Consider the following 17823-nt stretch of genomic DNA (forward strand, 5'->3'; position numbering starts at 1 on the left):
ACAGTCTTGTTATATAATTTAGGCTTGTCTCAAACTTGTAATCCTCTTCCTTCAGCCTTCCTTGATGGGATTATTATAGGTCACTACCATTATGTCTAGTCACATATAGCTTTTGCTCTGTACCATGAATGGTGAACTCTATATAGTCGGTAAACCATTTGATCTTCACTTCACTATCAAGCTAGGCCTGTGGCCATCCCTGTTTTACTGGTGAGGAAGTCAAGGCACACAGAGGTTACAATGACTCATGTCAAGGTCACAAAGACAAGTGCTGGAGTTGAAATTAGGCTCCATCCATATGCGACAATAGCTAGAAAGCTGCCACCCACGTCTGAAGTCCTTGTCACTACCTTATTTGTTTATTAGCCATCACTCTGTCCTTGTTTCAATTGTTGCTGCATAACCAAACATTCCAAATGTACTGACTTAAAGAAGCAAGATATTTCTGGGGAATTGGTCAGGAATTCAGACATGGCTTGACAAAGCTGTTTCTTCTGGATCACTTGCCATTAGCTGGTCTCTCTCTGTCGCCTTCAGCTAGTGACTGGGTTGGCATGGAAGGTCGAGGAAGGCTCCACTGTCATACCTGGCACCTCAGGGATCCTCCCTGTGTCCTCTCTCTTCTCACTGTTCCCTGTTTAAAGCAAGGTGTCTTAGGGTTTTGCTGCTGTGAACAGACACCATGACCAAGGCAACTCTTATAAAGGACAACTTTTTTGTGTGTCTTGCTTACAAGTTCTGCATTTCAGTCCATTATCATCAAGGCAGGAAGCATGGCAGCATCCAAGCAGGCGTGGTGCTGGAGGAGCTGAGGGTTCTACATCTTGTTCTGAAGGCAAATGGGAGAAGACTGGCTTCCAGGGAGCTAAGAGGACGGTCATCCCCAAAGTGATGCACTTCCTCCAACATGGCCACACCTAGCCCGACAAGGCCACACCTCCTAATAGTGCCACTTCCTGGACCAAGCACATTCAGCCCACCACACTAAGTGAAGCTTCTTTAGAACATGGCCACTGGGGATCAAAACCAGAGCCCTGTGGGCAACAGACAAGCTCTGTGTCACTGAGCTGCTGTGTCTTTTTTCATATTTGCCGGTTTCGAAGCAAGGTGGGACAGAGCTCATTTCTAATCTCAACATTTAGGAGGAAGGAGTGGGAGGACCAGGAATTCAAGGCCAATCTTGGTTCCACTGCCAATTTGAGGCCACCCTGGGCTATATGAGGCCCAGTCTTAGAGAACCAAAAACCAAAGCAAACCAAAACCAACCAACATATCCTCTCAGAAGAAAGGTTTTTAAAAAGCACGATTGAGTCAAAAAATGAGCAGTCAGTTCTTCCGACACTCCTGTGCCCAGTCTTCCTCTCAGGGATAGCCATGTTTTTTGCAAGGCTTATTTTTATTTATGTGTATGTGTGTATCAGTGGATATGAACGCCATGTGCGTGCAGGTCCCTGTGAAGGCCAGAAGAGGCAGCTGTGAGTTGTTCCATGTGGGTGCTTGTAACGCAACTTGGGTTCTCTGGAAGAGCAGTAAGTACTCCTAACGACTGAGTATCTGTCTAGCTAGTCCTACTGTCATTTTTTTTTTTGGTAATAGTTTTAACAATTGTATGTATATAGTGTATTTTGATCATATTCTCTGCACTCTCCCCACTTCTCTCCAGTTCTCCTTGTGCCTTCTCCCAACTTCATGTCCTCTATCTATCTATCTATCTATCTATCTATCTATCTATCTATCTATCCATCTATCCATCCATCCATCCACCCACCCATCCACCTATCCATCTATCTATCTATCCATCTATCTATCTATCTATCTATCTATCTATCCATCCATCCATCCATCCATCCATCCATCCATCCAATCCAATCCATCCATCCATCCATCCATCCATCTATCTATCTATGGGTGTGGGGCCTTTCACTAGAGAATGGGCAATCTACCAGTGGCTATGTCCCCAAAGAAAAATAACTCTCTCCCCCTCAGCAGCCATCAGCTTTCAATAGATCTTAGGCTAGGGGTGGAGCCTTATGTGCTCCTCCTCAATCTGTACTAAAATTCTGTTTTGATCTTGTGCAGGGAACCACAGCTGCTGTGAGTTCAGGAATGCAGCCTGGTGTCTAGAAGAGCCTTTCACAGCATCCTCCCCACCTGCAGGCTCTCTTCTTTCTGTCTCTTCTTTTGCACCTTGCAGATGGCAATAGAGACATCCATTCAATAGTCACTTATTCTCAGCATGTGGACATCATTGCATGTCAGCATCTGCTCCTTGTTGCAAAGAGAAGCTTCTCTTGTCTAAGAGACCCACTAATCTAGAGGTATAAACACAAATACTTAAGGCAGGTTTCTGGCAATCAGAGAAACAACAGTAGTAGATTTCCCTTAGGGCTTATGACCTTTGCAGCCATGGGCTATATAATATGAGGAATGAATTCCCTCCATTGGAGCAGGTCTCACCTCAAACCAGCAAGCAGTGGACTATACCCTAAACAGCAATGCCACTACGACACCAGGGGCACATCCTGCCCGGCAAGGCTGTATTGTAGCATGCACAATTCAATGATGAGTAAGACAATTGCTATCTTTTTTCCTGAAGTGACCTGCACATAAATAAGACAAAATAAAATACTGTCCTGATACCTTTGCACCTTTGAGAACTAGCCGCTAGGGAATAAGTTTCCTGATGAAGTCCATACTGATTTATTCATTTCTTTCTTTCTTCTTCTTCTTCTTCTTCTTCTTCTTCTTCTTCTTCTTCTTCTTCTTCTTCTTCTTCTTCTTCTTCTTCATCTTCTCCTTTTCCTTCTCCTTCTCCTCCTCCTCCTCCTCCTCCTGCTCCTCCTCCTCCTCCTGCTCCTCGTCCTCGTCCTCCTCCTCCTCCTCCTTCTTTTTTTTTTTTTTTTTTCTGAGACAGGGTTTCTCTGTGTAGTCCTGGCTGTCCTGGAACTCACTCTGTAGACCAAGCTGGCCTCGAACTCAGAAATCCACCTGCCTCTGCCACCCAAGTGCTGGGATCAAAGGCATGCGCCACCACCGCCCGGCAAAAATTTCACTTTCTTTTTTTCTTTTCTTTTTCTTTTTTTAAGTTTATTTATTATACATAGTTACACTGTAGCTATTTTTCAGATGCACCAGAAGAGGGCATCTGATCTCATTACAGATGATTGTGAACCACCATGTGGTTTCTGGTATTTGAACTCAGGACCTCTGGAAGAGCAATTTATTCACTTCTTGTGATGAAAGTGTATAGTGTCAGGCTAGAGAGATGGCTCAGTGGTTGAGAGCACTGACTGTTCTTCCAGAGGTTCTGAGATCAATTCCCAGCAACCACATGGTGGCTCACAAACATTTTTAATGCCATCTTCTGGTATGTCTGAAGACAGCAACAGTGTACTAACATACATGAAATCAATCTTTAAAAAAAAGAAAGTGTATAGTGTCTTCAACCATAGTGTCTTACCATCTTGTTGCTGTGTGTGGGCAGCCAAGAGTAATGCCAACAGTCTGGTTGTTTGGGGACCATTCTTAAAACTATTCTTTCAGGCTTAAGACATAGACTTCATAAGGATAAATGTGATATATCACGTGCTAAATCACTCTATATATTTTCTGAAAGGCCACATGGGTGAGCACATGAGGGTGGGGTATACATTGGTAAAATAACATATCTAGCTACACAGAAAAAAAATCTGCCTTGAAAAACAAGAATACAAAAATAGAGGTAGAATGTTAAGTTGCACAGGAGATGAGGTAGAAGAAAAATAGCTAAAAATGGAACCACAGAGACTTATCTTATTGAGGAGAAAGAATGCAGAGCTGAATTGATTTGCAAAAAGTGGGTGAGTCTCTAAGTGGATTAGAGGGATGCGGTCTTAATTCAGGGACCAGGATTAGCTTGAGAGGACAAAACGCTTCTTTCCAGGACAGGAAAAGGAAGACTTTGGTTGTAGGTGGATATTTTGGTAGCTGCTAGGGGGAATGAAGCTAGGGCAAGTCTCACTTGCCTCAGAACTGTAGATGAGGACATTTATTTTTGATTTTTATCAAAGGAGGAGGGCAGGATAGAGCTCAGTAAGGGATTAAGAGCACATGAGGGTGGGGTTACCCCCGCAGAGGACTAGGAGATAATGTATTAGTGTATAAATGATTGGTTTAGGCTCTGAAATAGTTTGGCCACAGACTATTTCAGCAGAAGCTGTGTGACCATCCTGAGAAGAGTGAAGATATTCCAAGGAGAGACACCTGTGCCCCTCCTTTTGACTATTGGACTAACAGGATAATGGGTCACAAAAAATTAGATTTCCTCAAGAGTCTCGCTGGGAAAAGAAAAGATTGGCGTTCTGGGTGCAAACCAGAGGGAGGGCTTGTTTCCTAGTTCTGACAACTTGCCACTTAGCTTTGCAGGACCAACCAAGAAGTGTTTACCATGAGCAGGATCACACCTTCAGCTTTCTATTTAAACCTCATGTCAGGAGCCCAAAGATAGCCTTGGGGGGTTACTGAACCAGCCCCTTAATTGTTCTTCCTAATGCAGCCTCATTGAATGAATTTCTTTCACTGTTGTCATTTTCAGCTGTGTTAGGGAGGACAGAAAGCTTGTTAGGGCGGCCAGAGCACAGGCTCCATTAATTGCAGGACGTCTCTGGTTTGTACCATTTGGTGGCGCCATTCTCAAGGCTGTACATTTTTCTGCTCTGGCACTGAAGTTGATAAAGCTCTGGTGAGGGCCCCTGAGTTAGAGGAACCAGTTGGGTATTGTACGCCGGAGCCTTAGATCTAGGGAATACATCTATCTTTAACGGAGTAAATGTAACTCTGAAGGTTCAGCGATGCTCACTCTGTAGCAACAGATTTCTCTCTTGCTTGTATTGCAAGCAGCAAGAAAATGTTCAAGGGAGGACTTAGAGGTGCAGCAGGAGGATTGCGACCGTGACGAGGATTGTTGTGAAACCGTGAAGCAAGCAAAAAAATTTTAACGTTGTATATTAAGGAGCCCCGAGGAAATAATTTTTTCCTACCTCACTCCTTACTTCTACCGTTTGAGGTGGACACGCGGCAAACGCACACTCGGGAAGGGATAACGTCATGGGTGGGAAAGGAAGCTATCCTCATTAGGGAACAATCCATGAAAATGTAGCTTAAAGATAGTTCGTATTTTCACTTTTGTTATTTTTCTTGAGACAGGCTCTCAAGGCTGGTCTCGAATTCCTGATCCTGATGCCTTCATCTCACAAACGGGCTTACAGACGTGTGCAGTCATGTTCTGAGAGGTAAGATTTTCTCTTCATCTCTCGCAGTTTGAAGAGGTAACAAAATTTGCAGTAGCCTCCATCCTCAAGCGCGGCCTATCGATACCATGAAAACGCTTATTGGGCTACGTCCGTTCTCTAAGTCTTCGGTTGCTTCTAAAGTGCGCCCTAGGACAATTGGTTCTAACTAAATGGCTTGCTTGCAGTTGCTGATGCGTTCAGAGCAATCTTGATCCCTATCGGACGCCGTCACGGGCTCTTGCCTAGCCCCACCCATTCTGCAGGCCCGCCTCTCCAGCCGCCGCCGGAGGCCCCGCCCCTACCTGAAGGACCCGCCCCCCGTGAATCAGCTGATCTCGCGTACCCGCGGTGCAGTCGGGCTCGCGCCGGGCGGAGAGCGCGGAGCTGCGGGAGCGTCAGGTGAGCCCGCGCGGGTTCGGGCGGTCCTTGGGTTCGAAGGCGGGTCGGCCGAGGTGCGGGAGCGAGCTGGGCTGGCCTGCGGGGACAGCGCCTGCCTGTGGAAGAGCTCCGGACGTGGTGGCTCGGCCCGGGTCCCACCCTCCCGGTCCCAGCGCCACTGCCGTGGTCCGAGCTGTGTGGCATTCCTTCGGGTCCCTTCTTCCCGCCTCCACCTACGCTGCTTTCCGCCCATTCACTCAGAGGGTTTTTTGAATGCCCACACTGGGCGCCCAGCTGACAAGACTGTGAACCTTGCTGAGTGTCCTAGGTGGGTTTGCCCAGGATGCAAATCGCGGTGAAAAGTGAAGGGGGTGGGTGGGTGGGAGGGTTAGTGGTTTGAAACAGCATTTGCAGAAAATGAAAAGGACTTCGGTATTAGTCAGTGGTAGTTTGACCAAATCCCTTAGTGTATCAAGTAATCCATCAAAGGAGAGAATAAGCGTCGTGAAGACCGGAAAGAACACAGGACGATCTTGAGGAAATGGTCCTCACTTTGATGTTGGCCCTCCAGGCAACAGGGCTATTTGCAGACAAGCAACTGTAGATTTGTAGAGGCAAGCTACTGTTTAGTACTTCTGTCGTTACCAAAGAGGGAAAACACACTGGTTGAATTGGTCAAGAGCAGCACTTTCTTACAGGCTAAATGACTGCTGTTCCCAAACTAAGGTTCTTATTCTTTTGCTCTTATCTGTTCTTTAAATGGGTGTCAAGGATAAACTTGTGTGATGAAGGTTTATTCGGAGCAGGTACAAAAATGCAACAAAGCAGTAGGTCATGCTTTTTTGTTTTTATCTTATACATGTGTGTATTAGGGTTCTCTAGAGTCACAGAACTTATGGAATGTCTCTATATTAAGGGAATTTATCGTACAGTTTGCAGTCCAACTAACCCATCAATGAATGGGCAGCTGTGAATGGGAAATTCAAGAATCTAATAGTTGCTCAGTCCCACAAGGGTAGTTACTTCAGCTGGTTTTCTGGATATCTGGATATGCTGGAATCCAGAAGAAGTGGGTTCCAACAGATGTGCTGGCAAGTAAGTGCAGGCAAGCAGAGAGAGCCTTCCTTCCAGCGGCCTTACGTAGGCCTCTAGCAGAAGGTGTGACCCAGGTTAAAGGTGTGCACTACTACTCCAGGATTTGGAATTTGCCCTGTCCCAGTCTGACCTTGAACTCAGAGATCTGCTTGCCTCGGTCTCCAGGGATTAAAGGCATGTTCTACTTTGCCTGGACCTAAGCTTTTCATGGCCACCATGTCTCCAGATCTGCTCCAGAAGCCTGTGTCTTCCAGCTTCAAGATCTGGATCACAAGTGAGCCATTCATTTCTGGATTGTAGTTCATGCCAGATGCAGTCAAGTTGACAACCAGAAATAGCTATCACAATGTGTTAGGTAATGAGATCAGTGAAAATTTTGCTGTTTATATATATTTTTGATTCATTAACTCACTGTGTAGCCCAGTCTGGCCTAGAACGTGTGGAGTTCTTAGTGCCTTAGCATTCCAAGTATTGGGATTACAAGTGGGTGTTACCATATGCCAAGAGTGAATTGTAATAATATTTTAACCATCCATTTAGTAATAGAGGCACGGTGGTAATTCTAGGCTTTGGATCTAGAAATACCTTGAACAGGTCTTTGTTTGAGCCTCTTTGCCTAAGTTTCCTTATCTCTACACTAGGCTTTTCTGGTATTAGTACCTGCATGTATGGTTTATGTATCATTTGTTACTATGCCTGGACCCTGGGAAATGATCGATATATAACTCTTTATAGTTACTACTTTCTTTTAGTATATCATGAACAAGGCTACATAGTGACCTTTTGTTTTTTGAAAATAGGAACGATATTTTGACTGAAGTAGAGTTGGGTTTATTAAGAAAAGGTTATAACACAGATTTAAGCACTGGATGAACAGAGCGGGAGACTGACAGGCGAGAAGGCGGCAGCAAGCACCCTGGGGAGGCCCTCGCTTCGCTGGCTGCAGTCAGCAGTAGCTAGTGGGTCTGACTGCAGTGGACACAGGCTTCGCATGGTCAGTCTCTGATAGAACAACTACAGTTCATTTCAGAAATAGTTTTATAATTTGTATGTAGAAGAAAAAGTCATTTCAAGCTGATCTCTAGTAACTTCAGTATTTCATAAAGACATTTTAATATGGAAAATATGCTGATATGATTTACACCTAGTTAACATTTATTACTTCATAAATTGTGGCTAGTATTGGCAGATTTAGAGTTCATAGTTAAATAAGAAAATTCAAAGCTGTTTCATAATGTTAAAATTTGAAAGCATGGGCCAGTGAGGTGGCTCAGTAGGTAAAGGTACTTGTCACCAAGGCTGATGACTTTAGTTCAGTTCCTGAAATCCATCACCAAAGGACTGAACTGACTGCCGTGAGTTGGCCTCTGACCTCCAGAAGCATGCATAGAAGCACACATGTACACACACACACACACACACAAAATAATAAATAAATGTAATAACTGTTTGAAACAGTAGTTTATAGTAGTACTAGACAGGTAATTTGGGAAGAAAAATTAAATAATGTTCAAAAACTACATTTATTTATTTATTTATTTTGAGATAAAGTCTTGATTTGTAGTTTGGACCAGTGTTGAATTTTCAGTTCTCCTGCTTCAGTCTCTGGACTGCTAGGATTACAGGTGTGACCCACTGTACATACCCCTACTTTGGGCAGTTGGATGGTCTTTACCTCTTTAAGTGAAGAGACTAGTGAAAATATTGCTGGAGTTCTGGTTTTAGTTTTTGTGTGATTAGCGGCGTCTAAAGCAAGTAGTAACTGTTGCTAAGTCTGAGGTCTTATGTAGCCAAGGCTCCTTTTAAACATGCTATATAGTGGAGTAGTCGGGCTTGGCCTTGAACTCCTGGTTCTATTTCCTCGGAGTGTTGAGATTATAGGCCTACATCCGTCCTTGCCACATTCCTCTAACAGTATTTCTAAAGAACACCACCAGCCTATAAGAGCTTTCTCTAGTTCTTTCTTTTAATGAAGCAGAGGTGATGTTGGAAAGAAGGATGTTTTATGACAGGGTCTTCCCTGGTCTGCTCGCTCTTACTGTGATAAACACCATGAGTAAATGCAGTTTGGGGAGAAGAGGGTTTATTTTATGTGGTTCACATCACCCCATCACTTGAGGGAAGTCAGGGCAGGGATGCAGTCAGGAGCCTGGCCAGCACTGGTGGCATGGGCAGGTGTAGGCCTGCAATCCCAACACTCCAGAGGCAAACAGACCAGGAGCCATGGAGGAAAGGTGCTTACTGACTTGCCTTAGGTTCACTCTCTGCTACCTTTCTTATGCCTCCTAGATCCACCTGCCCAGGGCTGGTGTCTCCCACATTAACCAACCAGTTCAAGGTCTCAGTCTGTTAGCCAGACTAACCTGAACCTCATTCTGTAGTTTAAGATGGTCTCAGTCCCCCAGGGCTGGATTGCAGGCAGGAACCACCACACCCTGCTTTTGTGAGACTGGGTTTCTCTGTGTAATCTCTGGCTGTCCTGGAAATTGCTCAGTGCTGTCCTGGAGATCTGCCTGCCTCTGCCTCCCGAGTGCTGAGATTAAAGGTCTGCCCCACCATTGCCTGCTTTCAAGAAAGGATTTTAGTGGAGAATCTGGCTCAGGTGTTGAGAGAGATACCTTATCAAGTTCAAGGCCAGTCTGGTCTACAGAGTGTGAATTGAAGTGCAGCCTGGTCTATCTACACTGTGAATTGCGGGATGGCTAGATCTATGTAGTAAGACCCTGTTTCTCCCCATCACCCCTAGCCCCACTCCCTACCCACAAAAGAAAGAAAACAGCTTTTCAAGCTGGGCACTCAGTGATGTCTACTTGCAATCCCAGCACTCCAGAGACCTAATCAGGAGATTTCAAGTGGGAGAAAAGCCAGGACAGGGTAGTTCTAGGCCAGCCTGAGTTGAGTTAGAGTAAGAAGGGTTGTGTTTAAGTGGTATGTGTGTGTTTGTGTCATATCAAAGAGCCCCATGTCAAAAAAAAAAAAAAAAGACTTCTCGAGGATTGTGTTTAAGTGTCTTATATGAGAAGTCTTGGTGGCTTTTGAAGTTACCAAGGGTTTGAAATATTAACCCAGGCATGCCTGTAATCCCAGCCTAGAGGCAGGAGGTCAGGAGTTCAAGGTCATCCTTGAGTAGGTAGCCCTTCGAGGCTAGCCTGGGGCTACAAAGCACACCAACTTTACTTCCAAGAAAGTTTTTTAAGTAAGTGCATTTTCTTATGCCTGCTTCATTTAAAGAGCTTTCCTCTCATAAAGAAGATTATAAAGTGGTTAGCAGTTTGGTTGTATAAAAAGGTCAAAAGCAGCCTTTCTGTAAGCACAAGCATGTCTAGCCAGTGCTTTAAACATTTTAAAAACTGCATTTATTTATGGTGTGTGCTTGTGTTTGCCAGTGGGAGTGGAGCTCAGAGGACAGCCCGCCTGAGCTTCTCTCCTTCCATCAGTGACCAGATGAGCTGCAGTCTTCCCCAGAAGTCCTGCTTTCTAGGGTTTCTTGGTGCTGGTCAGGGTTGTAGATCCTGCATATCCAAAGATGGATGGTCTCTACCTAAGTGATCTCAGGGATTTATGAAATCTTGGAGCTCAGAGCTCGGAGGACCATTTTCAGTAGGAATTTGGGATACAAGAAGTCAGTACCTGAGGCATCAACTGTATAAACAATAAAGTATTCGTAGACTGCTATACCTAATCCCAAAATATACCCCAGTGTTAATGTGAGCCTGGGCAAGTGTGAGGTGAACAAGCAAGGGAGGAGGGTGGGTGGTGGCTGGGATGGCACAGGAGGCCTGCTCTGATGGCACATCTGAACCTTGTTGCGGTCACTAGGACAAGTGCTGTGAGCACTTAACTCCTTTCAGAGCTTCTACAGAAGTACATTTACTGCAGATTCCAACTATATTAAAGGCAGATTGTTCTTGGAAGAATTTTTTTTTTGAATTTGTTTTTTTGGAGACAGGGTTTCTCTGTATAGCCCTGGCTGTCCTGGAACTCACTTTGTAGACCAGGCTGGCCTCGAACTCAGAAATCCGCCTGCCTCTGCCTCCCAGAGTGCTGGGATTACAGGCATGTGCCACCACTGCAGCAGAAGGAATGTTTTCTAAAAGACAGTCTTGCTCTATAGCTCTATGCCTTTGAACTCTTGATCCTCCTGCTTCTACCTCCCAACTGTTGAGATCATAGTTATATGCACCACATCTAGCTTGTGTGTGTGTGTGTGTGTGTGTGTGTGTGTAGGCTAAAGGTCATCATCCGTCTGCTCTATATCTATCTATCTATCTATCTATCTATCTATCTATCTATCTATCCATCCATCCATCCTTACAGTAGGGTCTCTCATTGAATCTGGAGCTCACCGGCTATCCAGTAAGGCAACAGGGATCCTCCTGTCTTCATTCATGTTGTGCTGCCCCCCCCCCCCCTTAGAGCTGGGTTTCAGACATGAGTGTCTTCCACTTGGGTGTTGGGGATCTGCACTGAGGCCCTTGTGCTCCTACTGAATGGTCTCCTAGCCTGGCGTTTCCTTTATTAGGAGACTTTTTTTAAACTTCTCTTTTCCATTAATAACCAAACAATTTTTTTTTTTTTTTTTAGTAATAAAAAGTGGCAGTTTTTTTGTCAGTGTTTAAGAGAACCTTGGTGAACTGCAACAAAGCATGAGGTTGTTTTTTTGGTGTTGCGCTCGTTTTCTTGTCTGGACCCGAGTCTCTGGACATAGGATGATGGTGTGTTTAGCTTATGCCCTTTGTTTGATTTTGCTCTGGTAGTGATATATAGGTTAGACTGGCCTAGACTCGTGATCTTCTTGCCCAGCCTTGTGTGTGCTAGGACTGTAAGCATGCAGCAGTGAGCCTGGCTTAAAAAAGTACTTAAATCAGTAAGTTATTGATACATTTTTGAGTGATTATGTAGTTCTTTTAAGTTTGAAGAAGATACACAGGTTTGTTTTTCTCTTCCAATTCTCACAAGTAAAAGATGGGCTTTTGAGCAGTTCATTTTGCTGCTAGTGAATTATACCTAGAGAGATTAGCTTTTGTCTCTCTAAATCCACAAATTGATCAACTGATTCTTCTCTTAATTATCAAGTATTTATAAATACTTTTCTTCTGGCTCATCCCCAGTTTCTTGCTTACATGATCTGTTAAGATGTTATTGGTAGCTTTGACCAGATGATGGCATCTGGCTAGTGTTATTATTTTCTTCGACCATCTAAATATATTTGAGCCAAGTTTTCAATTTAAATTTGGGGCAACTTTCCGAACAAAGGTAATAAGAATGATGATAGAACTCTTTAAAATAGCAGTGAAGTAGAACAATCCAACTGCACACCAGTAGGAACATAGATAAACTGCTTGTTCATGCAATTGAATGTTCTTATCCCCTAGTAAAGTGAATGAATTAGGTCTGTACTTACCCAAAGGACATTATATTTAGTGAAAGATGCAAGGGCCAGAAAGTATTTATGTACAGTAAGATATATTTCTGTTCAGCTGCAAATAGTAGCATTGTTCCGTGTATGTCTTTAGCTAATGAGAGTGAGCAGGCATGGAGAACTAGGCATGGCGCGTAGACCCTAACTGAGTGTGCATATAGAGACACTGGGCAGGGGCAGCCAGGCAGGCACCTCTAATCCAGCTCTGGGAGGCTTCAACTCAGATGCAAGTTCCAGGCCACCCGCAGTGGTGGTGTGAAACAAATTTGAAATATTATCTGTTAAAATCCAGGTGGTGAGGACATAGGTTTGATAATTTATTTTATAAATGACTAAGATGGTTTGGGGGAACTACACTTTAATTTTTTTTTTTTTTTTTTTATAACCAGGGCTCTTTCCCCATATACATTATTTTGCTTTGTAGCTTTAAAGTAGTGGAGTCTGAAACAGCTCTTGTCTCCTGCAGAGAGACAGCAGTGTGGCTGGCAGCTCCTTTCTGCAGAACTCTGCAGAGAGGAAACAGACTCTGTATCCTGGGAAGTGCTTTCTCTAGGAAATGAGGAAACAATGAACCTTGTTTAAAGGCTGCAGAGGAGTCAGAATGGTAGGGATTCTTGAGAGTCGAGCATAGAACCATCTTGAAATCTTAAAGTGCAGGGAGCAAATTCATTCATAATGCTCTGAAAGGAATTTAGATATAGAATGTCTTTACCAAGACTTTATATGGTCATGAAGTAATGAGTACTTTGTTTAATTTGAGTTGGCTATATTAGCTAGTAAATGCATTATCCTGAGATATTGTAATTCTAATAGTTAAATATCAAATTCCCAAGATACTGTAACAACTTGTACCTCTTATGCCATGGCAATATTATAAAATATTTCATGGGAATTTTACTGATTTTGGAAAACTCAGTTTTTAAAGCTGCACAGTAGGTACGAAAAGGAACTAAATGGGCGTTGCTGGGCATTTCTTGTGCAATGGCCACATACCCTTACTTCTTAGAGGACTCTCACAATCAGAAGTGTGCTCAGTTCTGGTACGTCTAGGTTAAAAGCAGATTGGAAGAAGGGTTAGGTGCGGGAGAGGCTCAGAGTAAAGGTACCAAGCCTGACCACATTAATTCAGTTCCCCGGACCCACGTGGTGGAAAGGGAACTGTCTTCCAAAACTTGTTTTCTTTAAGCACTGTTCTCCACCCTGTGTGCACACACACACTCTTTCTCTTAGTGTTTAAAAAGTTAGCAAACAAACAAACAACAACAACAACAAAAAAAACCAAGCAACTATAAACTGAGTCCTGGGGCAGCCTTCAGATCAAGGGCTGTGCCTTCCATTAGGCTCTCCCTGAGATGTAGTCAGCTTGTCTGTGGTGGTTCTGACCTGCAGGAGCTTAGTCAGTCAAGACTGAGTCAGGGCATTACCCTCTAGGTACAAAGTTACAAGTAATAAGTAGCTTTTAACTAGGCATGGATTTATTCCTGCTTTAATTTACTGTGTTCCCCTACTCTGGGGCCTTAAAGGGTGTTTTGAGGAGACGCCAGGGTTTGAAGTGGCTTTGACAGTTCCAGTTGGTTAGCATGCCTGTTCTTGCAGGTAAGTTGTCCTCAGCCTTGCATGCCTGGTAAAAGGTATCAGTGGCAGGGTATCCGGAAAGAAGTTGTTGGTATCTAGAATATAGAGTCCAAGAGTGCCTTAACTCACATGTAAACACAGTAACCAAGACTTTAAAAGCAAATGATTATTAAGTATTTTACCTGTGTAAAATACCAGACTCTTTTAAATCACTATATCCACAGTGTGAACTCTGGTGTAGGTTTCGTTATAACAAATTATAACTCAGACTTCAAAAAGGAAACACTAGTCAGGTGTAGTGGCTCATATATATAATCTTGGGATTTACAAGATTAAGGCAGGAGAATTGCAGAGTTCAAAGCAGCCTGGGCTGCAGTGTGAATGAAGTTGTTTCCTAATTCCACTCTACCTGTGGAGACAAAAAGAAACAAATTGTGGGTGGCTACTTGAAAAATCTAGTAATTTTGTGTCCAAGTCACTCTTACCTTTAGTTCCTTGCAGAGCTAATGATACAGTTTGCTCTGTTGTTCTGCTTTCCGGTCTTCGGTTTTAATTTTTTTGAAACAGGGACAAGAGTCAGGTGTAGTCCAGGGTAGCCTATAACTTGCTATAGCTGAGCCTGGTCTTGACTTTTGATCTATTTCCACCTTCCATTTGCTGGTTTTAAAGGAGTCTATACCATGGATGCCCAGTTAACTATCTTAACATGTAGTCAGTTTTCTCTCCTGAACACAGTGTATAAACTGTATTATGCAGTACCTCCCCTGGAATCTGTGCCAGCTTGTGATCATATTGATAGTTCTGCAACAAGAGGGGCAGGGCAGTATTTGCCCTAGACAAAATAACAGCCTCTGATTGGTTCAGGTCAAATTTTATAGTTGGCTGAATTGAGGTCATATTGGATTTTGCTGTGAAAAAAGAAAAAAAAAAGGTAGCTTTCAGAGTCTTTGGACTTTGGATTTCTGATTCCAATATAATGGAAGTACAGATGGTTCATAGCTCTTCTTTTTAAAAACAGGATTTTGCGTTATTACTCAGGCTGACCTCATAACTCAAGACAATCCTCCTGTCTTAGCCTCCCAAGTTAGGGGATTATAGGCATACATCACCAAGGTGGCTTATAGTGTCCCCCCCCCCCCCATCTGTCTCTGTCTCTCTTTCTAGCAATGATTAGGACTGTAGATTAGACCATATTCTTTTTGGATATTCCCAGATCTTGATATTAAAACAGCATCTTTAACTATATGCAGCCCATTTCTTCCTCACAGGAAGCTGTGTAGCCAGTGGCATCTAAACATGGGATCACAGTGGTAAGAACCAAAGTTTACTTAGTTTTAATGCATCATTTGAGGGTTGCATCTTTTTGCTGTGAAGGTGATAGTAGTTTATAGAGTGGTATCCACTGAGTCTAGCCTTGGCCTTTGGCTAACAGCTACAACTATTAGTCTAGGTTGCCTGTCTTATGGAGAGTCTGTTGGTCTGTGAAAGGGCCTTGAAGGTAAGTAACTTCAAGTAAGTGCTGTTTATACAGTGTCTTTATCAGTTAGTTAGACAATTGAGGCCAGTGGAAGAGAGGCACTGTTAACAGAAGAGCCGCAGGGTACAGGGCTCCAGTCTCCTCCATGCAGCGTGAAGACTGTGACCTCAGCCAGGCGGAGCCATCTTCGAGGAGCCCTACAGGTGGCCTGCCATCACCAGTTTGAATGCTCTGTGACTGGAGAAGCAGTCTGAGAGACACCAGAGAGGCAACATTATTGTTGGCTTACATCGTTTGCTGTATTAGTGCATAATTGAGAAAAGGTGTTAATGGAGTCGGTAAATCCTGCCCTTAAGTCTGTGAGCTTTGGACGGCATGTTCTCCTTAGTTGTCACTTCTCTTCTTTCCATGACTTCCTGAAAAAAGTCAAACATCTTAAAGCCTTTAAAACAAAATGAAGCCAGGTTTGGGGTACTTATCTATAATTAGTACTTGAGAGGATGAGGTCGGAGATCATCAGTTTGAGGCTAGCCTGGGGTATGTAGAAAGACTATATTAAGAAAGAAAGAAGGGGAAAGTTTCTACAACAATATTAATAAAGACAAATGTCTATAAAACAATTTCTCTTTCCACCTTTGTAGCCCAGGCTAGCCTCACACTCTTTATGTAGCTGAGGATAACCTTGAATTTCCTGACCTTCTGCTTCTACCTTGTGAATGCCTGGATTACAGGCGCAAGCCCATTTTTGTGCACTGTGGGAGATAAAACCCGGGGCTTCATGTAAGTACTGTACTACCTGAGCTGCCTCCCCTGGTCTACACGTTAGCTTAATACTGCTGCTCTGACACATTGCTTCAAATGCAGTGGCCTACAATGCTGATACCTACAGTTCCATAAGCCAGACGTCTGCTATGGGCTTGACTAGGCCGGAAAGGTTCTTTGACTGTCTTTCTGTCTTTTTCTGCGGGTTTCCCCCACGTTGGTAGGTGCTGCTCCTTCGTCCTTGGCCTTTGCACATGCGAAGGCCAGCCTTGCAGCGTCTTCCACCCACTTCGTTCGTTCTTTCTTTCATTCCTTAAACATGTCTTTGTATGCTCCTTTATTGTGTGTTCGTGTGTATACATGCATTGACATGCATGCACATGTAGTTCAGAGGACAGGTCACCAGGGTCCATTCTCTCCTTCTACGTGTGGGCCCCAGTGACTAAACTAAGGTCAAGTCAGACAGATGCAGCAAACACCTTTACCCACTGAGCCATCTTACCAGCCCCCTCCCTTCGATTTTTGCTTATTAGGAAAGTGTGTGTGTGTGTGTGTGTGTGTGTGTGTGTGTGTGTGTGTGAGAGAGAGAGAGAGAGGGGGGGGGGGGAGTTCCAGCAGGTGCCTGAAGAGGCAAGAAGTGTCTGGTCCCCCTGGAGCTGGAGTTAGAGGCAGTGGTGAGCTGCCTGGTATGGTTTCTGCTTGTTCTTAACTGCAGAGCCATCTTATGAGCCTCCATTTTTGTTGGATATTTTTGATTTCTTTTAAACCTCTTCTTTTTTGAGGTGCTTCTTATAGCTCAGGCTAGACTGGGACTCACTATTGCAGCCCAGGGTGGCCTTGAACTCTTGGCAGTTCTGTTGCCTAGGCTTCTTAATAGCTGGGATCGTAAGTGCAGTCTCGATGTGGTGATCTATTTCAGGAAGTGAGATTTAAAAAAATCTTAAAGGGTCCTCTGGCTCCTGCTAGATACTGTCAGGATGTAATCTGAAGTGACCCCTTGGCCTATACAGATGAGCCCGAGTAAGCATTTTACTGCGTACTAGGAAACGGGCTTCTTACTAAAGCTAGTTATCATCACGAACAGAGGTTAGTAGCAGTTAATAATTCTGTGTACAAATAGCATTAAGTTTATTCAAATTTACCATCTGTTTATAGTACCTTTCATCCAAATTTGATCCCGAACCATTCTAAATTAAACACTTACAAGGTAGAAAGTAATTTCCTCCGGATACACAGATGGGAAACAGTGAGAATTCCAGGCAGTCTGGAATAAACAGATGGACTTAGATTTCCCTGCCAGAGCAGTGACCATGCCGTACCCTCTACAGAAAATTATAAATTTGGTCCCAGTATTGTAAGGTCCACAGAAATAGGACTTTGTTCTTGTATTTTTTTTTAATGAATTTTGGTGCCATTAAAACTTGGAATTGTTAAATTGAAATGCATCCAGTATTTCCTTTGCTTGTTTGTTTTACCTTTTTTTTTTTTTTTTTTTTTTTTTTGGATTTTGGTTTTTTGTTGAGACAGGGTTTCTCTGTATAGCCCTGGCTGTCCTGGAACTCACTCTGTAGACCAGGCTGGCCTTGAACTCAGAAATCCGCCTGCTTCTGACTCCAAGAGTGCTGGGATTACAGGCTTGCGCCGCCCGCCGCCGCCACCCCCCCCACCACCACCACATCCCACCCTCCCACCCCCTCCTACCCCCCAGCTTACTTTTGTTTTTTTTTTAAATGTTGAGTTTTAAACTCATGGGTTATTATTTTCATGTAATTATTTTTATTTAGCTCTTTTTCACTGAATATTGTGTTTTGAGGCAGGGCTTGTTGTATACCCAGGCTAGCCTT

At 43.7% G+C, this 17823-nt stretch overlaps 1 protein-coding gene across 4 annotated transcripts in view; it reads left to right on the forward strand.

Moving 5' to 3' along the window:
- Positions 1-5570: 5570 nt before the first annotated feature.
- Als2 (alsin Rho guanine nucleotide exchange factor ALS2) overlaps positions 5571-17823 on the forward strand; it is a 66490-nt gene continuing 54237 nt past the window's right edge. For 3 of the 4 annotated variants that reach the window (XM_052192536.1, XM_052192539.1, XM_052192540.1), the window contains exon 1: positions 5571-5669. The gene's annotated coding sequence lies outside the window, so the exon portion shown is untranslated. Of the gene's footprint in view, positions 5670-5910; positions 5977-17823 lie in introns of those variants that run through there. The other variant, XM_052192538.1, reaches the window with a different exon arrangement.

The sequence above is a fragment of the Apodemus sylvaticus genome, chromosome 9, assembly GCF_947179515.1.
Source record: "Apodemus sylvaticus chromosome 9, mApoSyl1.1, whole genome shotgun sequence".
NCBI lineage: Eukaryota > Metazoa > Chordata > Mammalia > Rodentia > Muridae > Apodemus > Apodemus sylvaticus.